The following is a 16,494-nucleotide window of genomic DNA, read 5'->3' as shown; positions in this document are numbered from 1 at the left end:
TCAAGTTAAAGTGCAGCAGAATGAAATCACAGTGGCCACTAGGCTGGAATACAAGTACTTATCTGAGCAACAGCTTTAAAGAGACAAGTCGCATTAAACATTCTATCTGAACATCCCATTCTCAGTTGAAACATTAGCAGTACCATAGGAATATTAAAAAAGCATTTGTGGAACATTCAGGACAAGAACGGTAGACAGAAAACATAGCTTTTCTGGTGTTACTAGGATCTTTGGAGGTTTTTATTCACAACTTCCTCTGACTATCCACTCTATCTATGCCCCTCATAATTTTGTAGACTTCTATCAGGTTGCCCCTCAACCTCCGTCGTTCCAGTGAGAACAAACCAAGTTTATTCAACCGCTCCTCATAGCTAATGCCCTCCATACCAGGTAACATCCTGATAAATCTCTTCCGTACCCTCTCCAAAGCCTCCACATCCTTCTGGTAGTGTGGCGACCAGAATTGAACACTATACTCCCAAGTGTGGCCTAACTAAGATTCTATACAGCTGCAACATGACTTGCCAATTCTTATTCTCAATGCCCCGGCCAATGAAGGAAAGCATGCCGTATGGCTTCTTGACTACCTTCTCCACCCGTGTTGCCCCTTTCAGTGACCTGGGTTGCCATTCCGTAATGCCGGAACTCACTTTAGATACCTTGGGGTGCAGATGGCTCGAGATTGGAGGGGGCTCCGTAGGTACAACATTTCTAGTTTGGTGGGGAGGGTGAAAGCTGATCTAGCAAGGGGGGATGATCTCTCTCTATCACTGGCGGGTCATGTGCAGGTGGTTAAAATGAATGTGCGGCCGCGATTCCTGTTTATTTTGCAATGCCTGCCGATTTTCCTGCCAAAGGCATTTTTTAGAGAGATCGAAGGGATGATTAGCTCATTCGTATGAAGTGGAGATGCCGGCGTTGGACTGGGGTGAGCACAGTAAGAAGTCTTAACAACATCAGGTTAAAGTCCAACATGTTTGTTTCAAACACTAGCTTTCGGAGCACTGCTCCTTCCTCAGGTGAATGAAGAGGTATGTTCCAGAAACATATATATGTAGACAAATTCAAAGATGCCAGACAATGCTTAGAATGCGAGCATTTGCAGGTAATTAAATCTTTACAGATCCAAAGATAGGGGACCTGTAAGATTTAATTACCTGCAAATGCTTGCATTCTAAGCATTGTCTGGCATCTTTGAATTTGTCTATATATATGTTTCTGGAACATACCTCTTCATTCACCTGAGGAAGGAGCAGTGCTCCGAAAGCTAGTGTTTGAAACAAATATGTTGGACTTTAACCTGGTGCTGTAAGACTTCTTACTGTGCTCGTTCATATGGGGAGGGAAGGTAGCCAGAATTAAAAAGGTGCTACTACAGAGAGGAAGGCAGGCAGAGGGTTTGGGTCTTCCGAACCTGATGTACTGGGCGGCGAATGTGGAGAAGGTATGGAGCTGGGTCAGAGGGGTTGACTCCCAATGGGTCGAATGGAGGAGAGTTTGGGTAGGGGGTCGGGATTGAAGGCGTTAGCGACAGCGCCGCTCCCGATGACCCCCGGGGAGATACTCGGGGAGTCCGGTAGTAATAGCTTCGTTGAGAATTTGGAGGCACTTTCGACAGCACTTCGGGTTGGGGGCAGAGTCAAGGGAAAGGCCGATTCGGGGAACCATAGATTTAATGCGGGGAAGTGGGATGGAAAATTTCAGAGATGGGGGGAGAAAGGAATTAGGACATTAAAAGATTTGTTTCTTGGGGGTTGTTTTGTGGGATTAAAGGAGCTGGGAGCGAAGTATGGGCTGTAGCAGGGGGAAATATTTAGATACATGCAGGTTTGAGATTTTGCCAGGAAGGAGATACAGAGCTTCCCGGTGGAGCCGGCTTCCACATTGCTGGAGGAGGTGCTGACAACAGGGGGACTAGAGTAGGGGTTCGTATCGGTGGTTTACGGGGCTATTTTGGAGGAGAAGGCGCCGCTAGAAGGGATCAAGGCAAAGTGGGAGGGAGAGTTGGGAGAGGGTATGGAGGAGGGTTTCTAGTGTGAGGTGCTCCGGAGAGTGAATGCCTCCACCTCGTGCGCGAGGTTGGGGCTGATACAGCTGAAGGTGCTATACAGAGCACACCTTACAAGGCCGAGGATGAACCAGCTCTTTTGAGGGAGTAGAAGATGTGTGTTGTTGGGGGGGGGGGGGGGGGGGGGGGGCACAAACCACGTTCATATGTTTTGGTACTGTCCAAAGCTGGCCGATTACTGGAAGGAGGTTTTTGGGGTAATCTCTAAAGTGGTGCACGTGAAACTGGACGTGGGCCCTTGGGAGGCCATATTTGGGGTGTGGGACCAACCGGGGATGGAAATGGGCGGGGCAGATGTTGTAGCCTTCGCTTCATTGATCGCCCGAAGGCAGATTCTGTTAGAGTGGAGATCAACCTCTCCGCCCTGTGCCCTGGCTTGGCAGGGGGGCCTGCTGTAATTGTTGACACTTGAAAAGGTCAAATTTGAACTGAGGGATTCTATAATTCATGGGCATTATTCATTAAGCACTTTTGAGAATTGGATCACATCGAACATTTTGGGGGTTGAGGGGAGGGGTCTGTATGTGTTAATGGTGACTATGGGTGATTCCTGATTCTTCTTTGTCATTTGTTTATGTTAACATGCGGGCTAATGTTTAGGGGTTTGGTGGGAGGATGGGATCGTTGTTATTGATATGGGGATTGACATTACATTCGTTACTGATTATTGTTTTGTGTAAATTTGGAGAAAATGTGAAAAAGGAGAATAAATTTTTTTTAAAACCAAGATGCTGAAATTTTTGTCCAAATCGATGAATTACTTCAACTTTCTGCCATCCTCACCATAACATTCTTCTGATCGCACTCGGTTAATCAGTGAACTCTTGTTAGAACATAGAACATTACAGCGCAGTACAGGCCCTTCGGCCCACGATGTTGCACCGTCCTGTGAAACCCTTATAAAGTCCCTCAACATTATTCCCTTATCGCCCATATGCCTATCCAATGACCATTTGAATGCATTTAGTGTTGGCGAGTCCACTACTGTTGCAGGCAGGGCATTCCACGCCCTTACTACTCCGAGTAAAGAACCTACCTCTGACATCTGTCCTATATCTATCTCCCCTCAATTTAAAGCTATGTCCCCTCGTGCTGGACATCACCATCCGAGGAAAAAGGCTCTCAATGTCCACCCTATCTAATCCTCTTATCATCTTGTATGCCTCAATTAAGTCCCCTCTTAACCTTCTTCTCTCTAACGAAAACAGCCTCAAGTCCTTCAGCCTTTCCTCATATGATCTTCCCTCCATACCAAGCAACATTCTTGTAAATCTCCTCTGTACCCTTTCCAATGCTTCCACATCCTTCCTATAATGTGGCGACCAGAACTGCACACAATACTCCAAATGCGGCCGCACCAGAGTTTTGTACAACTGCAACATGACCTCATGGCTCCGAAACTCAATTCCTCTACCAATAAAAGCTAACACACCTTACGCCTTCTTAACAACCCTCTCAACCTCGGTGGCAACTTTCAGGGATCTGTGGACATGGACATCGAGATCTCTCTGCTCGTCCACACTACCAAGAATCTTACCATTAGCCCAGTACTCTGCCTTCCTGTTATTCCTTCCAAAATGAATCACCTCACACTTTTCTGCATTAAACTTCATTTGCCACCTGTCAGCCCAGCTCTGCAGCTTATCTATGTCCCTCTGTAACTTGTAACATCCTTCTGCACTGTCCACAACTCCACCGACTTTAGTGTCATCTGCAAAATTTACTCACCCATCCTACGCCCTCCTCCAGGTCATTTATAAAAATGACAAACAGCAACGGCCCCAAAACAGATCCTTGTGGCATTCCACTAGTAACAGGACACCAGTCAGAGCATTTCCCATCAACCACCACTCTTTGTCTTCTGTCAGCTAGCCAATTACTGATCCAAACTGCTAAATCACCCTGAATCCCATGCCTCTGTATTTTCTGCAATAGCCTACCGTGGGGAACCTTATCAATTGCTTTACTGAAATCCATATACACCACATGAACTGCTTTACCCTCATCCACCTGTTTGGTCACCTTCTCGAAGAACTCAATGAGGTTTGTGAGGCACGACCTACCCTTCACAAAACCGTGTTGACTATCTCTAATCAAATTATTCCTTTCCAGATGATTATACATCCTATCTCTTATAAACCTTTCCAAGACTTTTCCCACAACAGAAGTAAGGCTCACTGGTCTATTGTTACGGGGGTTATCTCTACTCCCCTTCTTGCACAAGGGGACATTTGCTATCCTCCAGTCCTCTGGCACTATTCCTGTAGACAAAGATGACTTCAAGATCAAAGCCAAAGGCTCAGCAATCTCCTCCGTAGCTTCCCAGAGAATCCTAGGATAAATCCCATCCGGCCCAGGGGCCTTATCTATTTTCACACTTTCCAGAATCGCTAACACCTCCTCCTTATGAACCTCAAGCCCTTCTAGTCTAGTAGCCTGTATCTCCGTATTCTCCTCGACAACATTGTCTTTTTCCTGTGTGAATACTGACGAAAAATACTCATTTAGCACCTCTCCTATCTCCTCGGACTCTACGCACAACTTCCCACTACTGTCCTTGACTGGCCCTACTCTTACCTTAGTCATTCTTTTATTCCTGACATACCTATAGAAAGCTTTAGGGTTATCCTTGATCCTACCTGCCAAAGACTTCTCATGTCCTCGCTTGGCTCTTCTTAGCTCTCTCTTTAGAGCCTTCCTAGCTAACTTGTAAATCTCCAGCGACCCAACTGAACCATCACGTCTCATCTTCACATAAGCCTCCTTCTTCCTCTTGACAAGTGTTTCAACTGCTTTAGTAACCCATGGTTCCCTCACTCGACCACTTCCTCCCTGCCTAACAGGTACATACTTATCAAGGACACGCAGTAGCTGTTCCTTGAACATACTCCACATTTCCATTGTGTCCATCCCCTGCAGTTTTCCTCTCCAGGCGATGCATCCTAAGTCTTGCCTCATCGCATCATAATTGCCTTTCCCCCAGCAATAACTCTTGCCCTGCGGTTTATACCTATAACTTTCCATCGCTAAAGTAAACGTAATCGAATTGTGGTCATTATCACCAAAATGCTCACCTACCTCCAAATCTAACACCTGTCCTGGTTCATTACCCAGTACCAAATCCAATACGGCCTCGCCTCTTATTGGCGTATCTACATACTGCGTCAGGAAACCCTCCTGCACACATTGGACAAAAACGGATCCATCTAAAGTACTCGAAATATAGTGTTTCCAGTCAATATTTGGAAAGTTAAAGTCCCCCATAATAACTACCCTGTTATTTTCGCTCCTATCCAGAATCATCTTTGCAATCCTTTCCTCTACATCTCTGGAACTTTTCGGAGGCCTATAGAAAAGCCCTAACAGGGTGACCTCTCCTTTCCTGTTTCTTAACTCAGCCCATACTACCTCAGTATTCGAGTCCTCATCAAATGTCCTCTCAGCCACCGTAATACTGTCCTTGACTAACAATGCCACCCCTCCCCCTCTCTTACCACCTTCCCTGAACTTACTGAAATATCTAAACCCCGGCACCTGCAACAACCATTCCTCGCCCTGCTCTATCCATGTCTCCGAAATGGCCACAACATCGAAGTCCCAGGTACTAATCCATGCCGCAAGCTCACCCACCTTATTCCGGATGCCCCTGGCATTGAAGTAGACGCACTTTAGACCACCTTCCTTCCTGCCGGTACACTCCTGCAACTTTGAAACCTTTCTCATGACCTCACCACTCTCAGCTTCAAGTGTACTGGAGCTACAATTCAGGTTCCCAATCCCCTGCTGAACTAGTTTAAACCATCCCGAAGAGCATTAGCAAACCTCCCCCCGAGGATATTAGTACCCCTCTGGTCCAGGTGTAGACCATCCCGTGTGTAGAGGTCCAACCTACCCCAGAATGAGCCCCAATTGTCCAGGAATCTGAAACCCTCCCTCCTGCACCATCCCCTGCAGCCACGTGTCAACTGCTCGCTCTCCCTATTCCTCGACTCGCTAGCACGTGGCACGGGTAACAACCCAGAGATAATAACTGTTTGTTCTAGCTCTAAGTTTCCACCCTAGCTCCCTGAATTCCTGCCTTACATCCCTATTCCTTTTTCTACCTATGTCGTTGGTACCTATGTGGACCATGACTTGGGGCTGCTCCCCCTCCCCCTTAAGGATCCCGAAAACACGATCTAGACATCGCGGACCCTGGCACCTGGGAGGCAACACACCAACCGCGAGTTGTTTGCAAGTAAACTGGGTTTTGTAAGGTAATATGTCTATATTTCCACATTGTTGTTTACCCACAGCACAAGAAACACCTGGAGATCCATGTAAAATGAAACTTGTATAGCGTTCATGTGATTTGGGTTCTCACATTTATCCAGTGCAGAATCCTATGGGAACAGGTATGGAATTAATTCCTGTTTATTTTGTCTAGGTTCTCTTTTCAAATCTTCTTTCCTACCAATATTCATGTCTGTGTAATTCCCAGGGATGACTGAAATCAGGAATCTTAAAATATGTTAGTGGATAACTAAAATTGTACATGACACTATACAAGTTTTTACAAAAAACCTTTTCTTAAGCTTGTTCCTGCTTATAAATTGCTACAAAACACCCATAAATTTCAAGCCACAAGTGTAGACTACTCTGTCAACCTTGCATCATCGTGAAGTTCAAAGTATACTCGGTTCATTTTTTCCAAAATATTTTTGTTCAAAAATTAATAAGGTGCTGATAGAAGGCTGCATGATGTGCAAAAAGCATTTCTATTCAGTACACTTTATTAGCCTTATGGAAATTTGCTGAGAGTACAATTAATTATGCATAACTAACAAAGGCAGACAAAGAGTTACATAGCAATAGAACAACCAATGTTGCTACACTGCAGCACCAATATCACAGCTAAAGAAAGAAAATTGGTCTTCATGCTCCCTCCCCAACCAAACCAGACCACCCCAACTTGACTGACCGCTATACTGGGACTCCATTCTCCCTTCCTTATCAAAATACAGCCTTCTTTCAAACTGCCATCATCTTGTTGGTAGCTATATCTGTCGGGAAAGCTAACAGGCTTTAAGCTACAACCATTTTCGACAATAGAACAAATACAGTCCAATGCAAAAGTAAGACTGACACTTGAGTTTCTTATCTAGTTTTGGTTTCCATGGATGTTGAAAATGTTAGCACTGCTGCCTCAGTGCCAGGGACCTGGATTTGATTCAGTAATTGAGTGAGGATGTGGAGCTTATACATCACCCCATGTCTGCATGGGTTTCCTCCGGGTGCTCTGGTTTCCTCCCACAGTTCAAAGATGGTGCAGGTTAGATGGATTAGCTATGCTAAAATTGCCCCATAATGTCCAAAAGATCAGGTGGGGGGGGGGGGGGGGGGTGTTATAGGGATAGGAGGCCCTTTTGTAGGTTCGGTACAGACTAGATGGGCTGAATGGCCTCCTGCACTGCAGGATTCTATGAAAACATGTTTGAGTAAGAACTGTTATGGTCCTTTCAGTTGTGAACATTTGGGGTCAAAATTTTGGGAAAAGTGTTAGAAGGTGGAAAGAAAGGCTGTATTTAAAAAATCTGTTTTATATTCAGTTTCTATTTTTTTTCCCCAAAAATCCTCCATCAACACCGTTGGAACATAAACTGTGAATCTCAAATGGGCCTGCCATCCTTGCCTCAAGGCTAGCATCAGTTTTATTTGTGAAGGGATCTACTTAACCTTGTGTCATTTTAGAGATAAGCATATCCACAAAAAAATTTGCAGGTGCTAGAACAAATAAAAACCAAAAATGCTGGAAATTCTTGGCACATCATCCATGAAGAGAAACAGCCACAGTTTCATCAAAACTGACAAATGTTACAGGTTTTAAGTACAGAAGCAGGAAAAGTGGGAAGGGGAGGAAAGAACAACAGAAAAGTGGTGGGAAGCATAAGAGATCCAAATGACAAAAGTGATGATAGTGCAAGAGAAGAGGGCGATAATGGGACAAGTGGGGAACAAAAATCTTTCTAGAAGAGCTGTAAATTCAAGCCACAAAAGTGTCAGACAATGACCATCTGCAAAAAGAGAGAACCTCCCCAGACATTCAATATTACCACAAATTCCCTCATCATTGACATTCTGGGGGGGGCGGAAATCATTCAGCCATTGACCACAAACTGAACTAGACCAGCCATATAAATACTATGGCCACAGAAGCAGTCGAGAGACTGGAAATTCTGCAGTAAGTAACTCACCTCCTGACTTCCCAAAGCCTGTTCGTCATCTATAAAGCGCAAGTCAGTAATATGATTGTATACTCTCTTTTGTGAGGGCCACGAAGAATCCAGCATGAGTTTTCAGGATACAAAGAAATAACATTTATTTACAATAACATATATATACAACAGCAGCAGCAACTTCCCTTGCTGCTCACTCCTCTCTCTCTGCTGGTTCCAAACTGGCCAGCTCTATTTATGCAGGGAGTCTGCTAATGATTTCTCCGCCCCCCCCCCCCCCCCTCATTGGGGAACCTCATACTCCCATAGGATTCTGGGATTGTCATTAGTCACCAGCCAGTGGTAAGCAGGCAGGTTATAACATCCCTGCCCCCCAAAGTCCAAGGAATCCACCGAAGACCCTGGCGAAGGAGGGCGTCGGACTCGTTTTGCCGTAGGCCGGACACCATTTGCATGAGGCGCTGGATCGGGTGGCGTGTAACGATGGAGACCGGCGCTTCAGTGATGAACGGTGTAATAGTTGTACATCCACTGCCCGTGGGCCCGAGGATTCCCCCTCGAAGGTGTCTTGTGAATCCATCTCGGAGTCAGAGTCTGCTGCCTCAGTCATCTCGGCGTCTTTATCTCCACGCGGTTCTGTCATGACCTGCGGAGGCTTTGAATGAGGCACCAGAGGAAGATTATGAGGAATACTTTCCATTGTGTCTGGTCTCTGTGGCTGTAGAAATGAGCTCCTGGGGCGGGGAATCTTTGGAAGGGATAGTCTCCTGGACCGAACGTGGTCTACATGTTTGCGCTGGAGATGACTCTGGGCTTGCACCTGGTAAGAGATAGGGCCCGTTTGGCGAAAGATTATGCCAGGGACCCACTGGGCACCCCCACCAAAATTCCGAACGAACACTGGGTCACCGGGTGCAAACTGCCGAATTTCCGATGCCGAGAAAAATCATGTTCCTGCCGTTCTTGTGTGCGGCGTACCTTTGCGCCAACGTCCGGGAAGACCATGCTAAGGTGGGTGCGAAGTCTCCGGCCCATTAGGAGTTCTGCGGGAGCTACCCCAGTCACCGCATGGGGGGGGTGGTCCTATATGAAAACAAAAAACGAGCCAGTCTAGTGTCCATCGACCCGGAAAACTGCTTCTTTAGGCCTCGTATGAATGTCTGCACTGCGTGCTCCGCCAACCCATTTGAAGCCAGGTGGTAAGGGGCAGTGCGGATATAGCGTATGCCGTTCGTCTTCATGAACCTTGCAAACTCCTCACTTGTGAACAGAGTGCTGTTGTCCGTGACTGTTGTCCGCGACCAGCACCTCGGGGAGGCCATGTGTACTGAAAGACAAACGCATCTTCTCAATTGTTGCGCAGGACGTTGTGCCTACCAGCTTATGCACCTCGAGCCATTTAGACTGGGCGACAATTAATAGAAGGAACATGGATCCTTGAAAAGGGCCGGCGAAATCCGCATACAAGTGCGCCCAAGGCCGCCCTGGCCATTCCCAGTGATGTAGGGGACCGGCCGGCGGAAGCTTCTGATGCTCCTGGCAAATGGAGCAGTTTTGAGCCACCTTCTCAATTTCGGTGTCGAGGCCTGGCCACCAGACATAACTCCGGGCCAACATTTTCATTTTGGTCACACCTGGATGCCCATTGTGCAAGTCTCTCAGTATCAGCTCCTGTCCTTTTTCCGGGACAATCACACGCGTCCCCCACAAAAGAATGCTGTCTTCCACGCTGAATTCGGACAGCTTTGAGGAAAATGCCCGCAACTCGCCTGGGAGCTGTCTATGCTGCCCACCATACGGGACTATGTGCCAAACCTTTGACAGGACTGGCTCCGCCTGGGACCACTCACGGATCTATGATGCCGTGACAGGCAAGGTGTCCGTAAAATTTAGGGTTGCAACCACCTCACCGGTCGTGGGGGTCGACATGAGGCCGGTCGATAAAGGCAATCGGCTCAGTGCGTCGGCATTCCCTACCTGGGTTCCTGGTTTGTACTCCAGAGAATACTCGTATGCAGCGAGCAACAAAGCCCAGCGCTGGATCCGTGCGGAAGCAATGCGCGGCATTGGCTTATCCACTCTGAAAAGTCCCAGCAGAGGCTGATGATCAGTCATGATAGTGAAGTGGCAGCCATACACGTATTGGTGGAAACGTTTCACCGCAAAGACTACTGCCAGGCCCTTCTTCTCGATCTGCACATACTTTTTTTCCGCTGCAGTCAATGTGCGGGAAGCGAAAGCTATTGGCCGCTCGGCCCCATTCTCCATCTTGTGGGACAGGACGGCCCCAATACCATACGGGGATGTATCACATGTGACGAGCAAAGGCTTTCCAGGATCATAGTGGGTTAGTAACCCAGACGACGACAATTGTTGTTTTACCAGCCGGGAAGTGGTTTCTTGCGGCTGACCCCAAACCCAGGGTGTGATTCTTCTTTGGCAGAAGGTGCAATGGGGCCAGCGTAGTTGCCAGATGGGGGAGGAACTTTCCGTAATAGTTTCCGAGGCCGAGAAACGAACGAAGATGCGAAGTGTCAGTCGGGGCGGGGGCCCGTCGCGCGCCCCTTCTCTGCGACGGGGTACAAACCTTCGCGGTCCACCCGATAACCAGGTAGACTACTTCCTTCGCCTGAAAAACGCACTTTGTGCGACGTAAACGGACTCCAGCCTCTGAAAAGCGTCTAAGGACAGCCTCCAAATTTTCCAAATGTTCCCACTCCGACGTCCCCTGTGATCAAAACGGCATCTAAGTAGACATCAACACATGGTAAACCTCTCAAAATGCCCTCCATAACGCGTTGAAAAATAGCACAGGCAGAGGATACTCCAAAGGGCAAACGTGTGTATGCCCCGGTGTGTATTAATCGTTACATATGGCCGGGAGGGAGGGTCCAGCTCCAACTGTAGGTAGGCGTGACTCATATCTAATTTTGTGAACGAGAGTCCGCCTGCAAGCTTCGCGTAGAGATCCTCTATGCGAGGCATTGGGTATCGGTCGAGTCGGGAAACCATATTCACCGAGTTTATAGTGGCCGCACAAGCAAACTGTGGCATCTGGCTTCCTTACAGGTACAATTGGTGCTGCCCAGTCAGCGAAACGGACGGGCCTGATGATACCCAAAGTCTCCAAACGAGTGAGCTCCCCTTCTACCTTCTCGAGCAAGGCGTAAGGCACCGGGCGTGCCCGTAAATACCGCAGCGTGGCTCCTGGTTCGACTTGGATACGGGCTACAGCCCCTTTTATTTTCTCCAAACCGGGCTGGAATAGATCTGGGTATCTTCCTAGCACCTCAATCAACCCTCCAGAAACTGTTTGGAGGATGTGCTGCCACTGCAGCCGCAAATGGCGCAACCAGTCCCGACCTAACAGGCTGGTCCCACGATAAACGGCGTCCATAAACAACAGGTGTCATCGTAGTTCCTGCAACGTCCAATGGTTTCCCCGTATAGGTGGCCAACCTGGCCTGTGTGTTGGTTAATGTAAGGGTCTGTATACCCTGCTTGATACGGTCGAATGTCCTCTGGCCGATCACGGAGACCGCTGCGCCAGTGTCCAACTCCATCTCAAGCGGGTGACCATTGACCCGTACTGTCACTTTAATGGGGGCCACACGGGGAGCTGCCACACAATGCAGCTGCAGGCAGTCGTCCTCCATCTCCACGTCCTCGGGAGTATTCGCCGCAGGTTCATCCAAATGAAAGGTACGGCCCCTGGGCTGGCCCCAGTTTCGGGCGGAACGACGGTGCCTCTGGCACCCCCAGGACCGGTGTCCGCGACGGGGTAGGCGCCTAGAAGTCTGACAGGAACATGGCTCCTCACCCATTGGTTCTGGAGAAGGCTCCCTTCGGGGAGGAATGTATGACGGCCACTGGCATCAATCCGGACATCGCCTCGCCCAAGGTACTGCAGGGGGACGCTTTCGGACGGAAGGGGTTGCGCCCCAAGGCATGCACCTCCATTCCCTGTAGCTCCTGCACTCCTCATTCTGCGCTCTCTCGGGACAATACTATTTGAATGGCCTGTTGAAAAGTCAATGTTGGCTCGGCTAACAACTTTCTCTGGGTGGCCGCATTAATACCGCAAACCAAACGGTCGCGTAACATTTCTGATAAGATCTCACCGTAGTCATAGTACTCCGCAATCCTGCGTAGCCTGGATAGAAAGTCAGCAAGGGATTCTCCTGGGGTCCTCTCAGCTGTATTAAACCGGTAACGTTGGACTATCGTGGATGGGGTTGGATTAAAATGTTGTCCCACTAAGTTCACAAGTTTATCAAAAGTTTTGGTGTCCGACGCATCTGGGTACGCAAGGCTCCTAATCACCCCAAATGTATGCGGGCCACAGGCGTGAGCAATATGACTACCTGCCGCTCGTTTTCGGTGATGTTGTTTGCCCGGATATAGTAACGCATCCGTTGTGCGTACTGGTTCCAGCTTTCCAGCGCAGCATCAAAAACATCCAAACGTCCATACAGAGGCATGGTGTAATAGAAAACAACTTCCAACCTGTGTCCAACAAAAATCCAGGGAGGCGGCTTCAGCAGTGGAGAAAAGCTATTCACTTTAACCCTTGTCGCCAGTTTTGTGAGGGCCACGAAGAATCCAGCACGAGTTTTCAGGATACAAAGAAATAACATTTATTTACAATATATATATAAACACACACACACACAACAGCAGCTTCCCTTGCTGCTCACTCCTCTCTCTCTGCTGGTTCCAAACTGGTCAGCTCTATTTATGCAGGGAGTCTGCTAATGATTTCTCCACCCCCCTCATTGGGGAACCTCATACTCCCATAGGATTGTGGGATTGTCATTAGTCCCCAGCCAGTGGTAAGCAGGCAGGTTATAACACACTCTATTTGCCCAGATTAATGAAGTTCCACACCATCCAGGCCAAAGCAGCCTGGTTGATTGGTACCTAATCTACCATTTTAAACCTTTGTTTTCTCCACCACTGGTGCACAGTTGCAGTTGTTTATACCATATACAAAATGCAGTGCAGCAACTCGTCAAACCAGTGACAGCAGCATCCAAACCCACAACCTCTACCACCCAGGTGGACGAATGGAAACATCAGCACCTGCAAGTTCCTCTCCAAGTCACACGCCATCCTCACTTGGAAGCATATCAGTGATCCTTCACTGTCATTGGGTCAAAACCCGAGAACCCCTTTCCTAATAACACTGTGGATGTAACTACACAAGATGGACAGCAGCAGTTCAAGGCAGTTGCTCACCACCTTTAGGATAATTAAAGATGGACAAAAGGTGGCTTGGCAGCAGAACTCCCATCCCAAAGAATAATAATAGCTATGATCTGAAATTTTTGAACTTAATGTTGAATTAAAAGTCCCTGACTGAAAGAGTTCCTATTGAGCTTCCTTGCAATATTGTAGGAAGTTAGGATGGTATCGAGAAGTAAAATGGTAAGCAATTGGCGTGGCCATGGTGGCACAGTGGTTAGCACTTCTGCCTACAGCGCTGAGGACCCAGGTTCGGTCCCGGGTCACTGTCTGCACGGAGTTTGCACATTCTCCCCGTGTCTGTGTGGGTTTCATCCCCACTACCCAAAGATGTGCAGGTTATGTAGATTGGCCTCACTAAATTGGCCCTTAATTGGAAAAATTAATTATTGGGTACTCTGGATTAAAAAATAAAAATAAATGGCAAGCAATCTGTTGTTTTCATCCCATGTCTAACCTGATTCAATACTGCTTTGCCTCGTAGTCCGAGCTAACCACCCACTCCCCATCTCATCTAACTGACACCAACTGCATCCGGCAGATCACCATTTTCTGGGACGTTGAGCTAATAAAGCATTACTATTAAAATGAAGATTTTTGATAGCAGTTTAAATGAGGCAGATATAATATACCAAAATGTAAGAATCCAGAATACACAATTCCATTCATTTCGAACAAACTGGCATCAAACTCCAGAAAAAATAGATTTTGATTGACATATTAAAGCTTGCTTAGAAAGTCCTCAGAAATCCTTTTAAAATAATTTACATTTATCACTGATTCAACTTTGTTGTTTAATGCTACAGACAACGATACAAGTAAATATACTTTTCAGTAGCTCTCTCAAAGACTGTTGTTTTCAAACTGAGATATATCGGCCCTTTGGAAATTTGTGACCGATTTCCTAGAATTCTGCACAGGAAGCAGTGAAGGAAGACAACATCCAAGAAGTACCTTTGAGATGGTAGCACAAAATGCTTTGACCTACACTTTACTGTTCAGTCCACATGTAACCATTCAACAATTATCTATAAGTTTAGGTCCTGGGAGGATGCCTTTGGTTTATCATAGGTGTCCCTCAGCTGCAGATCTAAACCGTTCCTTTGTGATGTGCCCATCAGACACAATACAGTAACTTGAACTTCAGATGACAAATAAATATATAATTATGGACTGGTCCTGTTTAGCTTGAAAAGATGTGAACAGAAAAAATACACTTTTGGTATCTTCATCATTGGCAGGAAGGGGGACTGTGGTGTACTTGAACAAATCAACATTGAGAGGGAGAAGGTATCAATGGTTTTAGCAGACTTTAAAAAATGGATAAATCCCCAGGCCCAGATGAGATGTATCCCTGCTTTCTGTGGGAGGTAAGAGAGGAGATTGCAGAGCCACTGACAATAATTTTGAAATATTCTTTGGTCACAAGAGGTGCCAGGTAATATGGTATTATTCAAGAAGAGAAGTGGGCAAGTAGAGAAAACACAGGAAATTAGAGGCCAGTGAGTCTAACGTCTGTGGTAAGGAAACTATTGGAAAAAAATCGGAGTCAGAATTCATCTCTTGGAGAGGCAAGAATTAAGGATAGTCAGCATGGCTTTGTCAAAGGGAGATGAGTCTTACAAATTTGACTGAATTTTGAAAGGAGGTGACTAGGTATGGAGATGAGGGTAGTGCTGTTGATGTCGTCTACATGGATTTCAGTAAGGCTTTTGACAAGGTCTCGCATGGGAGAGTGGTCAAAAAGGTAAGAGCCCATGGGATCCAGGGCAATTTGACAAATTGGATCTAAAATTGGCTTAGTGGCAGGAGGCAGAGGGTGATTGTTGAACTTGTGACTGGAAGCCTGTGTCCAGTGGTGTTTCACAGGGATTGGTGCTGGGTTCCTTGCTGTTTGCAATGTACTGTAAGGATTTGGATGCGGAAGTATGCAGAGGACACAAAAATTGGTGATGCGGTAAATAGTGAGGAGGAAAGCCTTCGATTACAGGACGATTTAGATAGAATCATAGTATTTACAGTGCAGAAGGAGGCCATTTGGCCCATCAAGTCTGTATCAGCCCTTGGAAAGAGCCCCCTACCTAAGCCCATACCTCCACCCTAACGCCATACCTCCACTCTATCCCCGTAATCCCATCTAACCTTTTTTGGACACGAAGGGCAATTTAGCATAGTCAATCCACCTAACCTGCATATCTTTGGACTTTGGGAGGGAACCGGAGCCCCCACGCAGACGCGGGGAGAACGTGCAGACTGCACAGACAATAACCCAAGCCAGGAATCGATCCTGGGACCCTAGAGCTGCGAAGCAACTGTTCTAACCACTGTGCTGCCCAGATGGGCTGGTTAGATGGACGGAACAGTGTCAAATGGAATTCAATCCTGAAAAGTGTGAGGTAATGTATTTTCGGAGGACTAACAAGGCAAGGGAATACCCCTTGAATGGTAAGACCCTAGAAAGTACTTAGAGAACTTCCCTAAGATGATCAGAGGCACCTTGGTGTGCATGTTCATAGATCCCTGAAGTCAGCAGGACAGGTAGATAAGGTGTTTAGAGGGCATATGGGATACTTGCCTTTATTAACCAAAGCATAGAGTATAAGGGCAGGAAGGTTATGATGGAGCTGTATAAAACATTGGTTAGGCCATAGCTGGAATACTGTGTGCAGTTCTGGTCACCACACTGAGGAAGGAAGTGATTACACTACAGAGGATGCAGAGGAGATTCACCAGGATGTTGTCTGGGCTGGAGCGTATCAGCTGTCAAGAGAAACTGGATAGGCTGGGATTGTTTTCTTTGGAGCAGAGAAGGCCGAGGGGAGAACTAATTGGGGTGTATAAAATTGAGGGGCATAATGTCCAAAGATGTGCGGGTTAGGTGGATTGGCCATGCTAAATTGCCCATAGTGTAAGGTTAATGGGGGGATTGTTGGGTTACGGGTATACGGGTTACGTGGGTTTAAGTAG

Source organism: Scyliorhinus canicula, chromosome 1 (genome assembly GCF_902713615.1).
Source record: "Scyliorhinus canicula chromosome 1, sScyCan1.1, whole genome shotgun sequence".
Classification (NCBI taxonomy): Eukaryota; Metazoa; Chordata; class Chondrichthyes; order Carcharhiniformes; family Scyliorhinidae; genus Scyliorhinus; species Scyliorhinus canicula.
The sequence above is the reverse complement of the archived record's forward strand: the minus strand, read 5'-3'. Positions refer to the sequence as shown.